At 41.8% G+C, this 1,159-nt stretch overlaps 1 pseudogene across 1 annotated transcript; it reads left to right on the top strand.

The window, feature by feature from the left end:
* Positions 1–257: 257 nt before the first annotated feature.
* LOC116548578 lies at positions 258–1,153 on the top strand (annotated as a pseudogene). The gene has a single exon (XR_004267469.1). The product of XR_004267469.1 is annotated as a 60S ribosomal protein L7-like 1 pseudogene (transcript).
* Positions 1,154–1,159: the final 6 nt, after the last annotated feature.

The following is a 1,159-nucleotide window of genomic DNA, read 5'->3' as shown; positions in this document are numbered from 1 at the left end:
ACTTTAAATCTGATATTTTAAACTTCTAATAAAGTTTGAAATATTTTTTAAACAGCGTTCAAATTTGTTCAGAATAAATTGCAGATTATTCTTAAAATTACTTTTTATTGTATATTTTGATCTAAAAGTAATAGATTCTATTATTTTAACCTCTAAAATGAAATGTGTTTTTATCTGTACTTCATGTACAGATTATTATGAATAAACTCCAGATTTCATTGACATTAAATGTGATTAGAAATCATCATTTGTTGATCAGTAGCTGCTACACCGGAAAGATGGCGGAGCAAGAGCAAAGAAAAATCCCTTTGGTTCCAGAAAATCTCCTGAAAAAGAGGAAGGCTTATCAAGCCCTCAAAGCCACTCAGGCAAAGCAGGCACTTTTGGCAAAGAAGGAGCAGAGGAAAGGAAAAGGGCCCAGGTTTAAGCGATTGGAATCATTCCTACATGATTCCTGGCGGCAGACACGTGACAAAGTGCGTGTCAGACAACTGGAAGTGAAGCCTCACGCCTTGGAATTGCCAGATAAACATTCTTTGGCCTTTGTCGTACGCATTGAAAGGATTGATGGTGTGAGTTTACTGGTGCAGAGAACCATTGCAAGACTTCGCCTAAAGAAAATTTTTAGTGGTGTCTTTGTAAAAGTCACTCCCCAGAACCTAAAAATGCTGCGTATAGTGGAACCTTATGTGACCTGGGGATTTCCAAATCTGAAGTCTGTCCGGGAACTCATTTTGAAACGTGGACAAGCCAAGGTCAAGAATAAGACCATCCCTCTGACAGACATCACTGTGATTGAGGAGCACCTGGGGAAGTTTGGTGTCATTTGCTTGGAAGACCTCATTCATGAAATTGCCTTCCCGGGGAAGCATTTCCAGGAGATCTCATGGTTCTTGCGCCCTTTCCACCTCTCAGTGGCCCGTCATGCTACCAAAAATAGAGTGGGCTTCCTCAAGGAGATGGGCACACCTGGCTATCGGGGTGAACGCATCAATCAGCTTATCCGCCAGCTGAACTAGAACCAGGTGAGGCAGGGCTGAGAACTGCTCTTGGACTGACTGTGGGTGGGCCATGCCTTGCCACTTTAAAAGTTCTTTTTGCATTTACTAATTATTAAGAGTAACCTTGAGATTGGGAGGAAAGAGGAGGTGGGTACAAG

This window comes from Sapajus apella, unplaced genomic scaffold (genome assembly GCF_009761245.1).
Source record: "Sapajus apella isolate SASKATOON/1434 unplaced genomic scaffold, GSC_monkey_1.0 scaffold15930, whole genome shotgun sequence".
In the NCBI taxonomy this organism is placed as follows: domain Eukaryota; kingdom Metazoa; phylum Chordata; class Mammalia; order Primates; family Cebidae; genus Sapajus; species Sapajus apella.
This window is presented reverse-complemented; position numbering and strand designations above follow the sequence as displayed.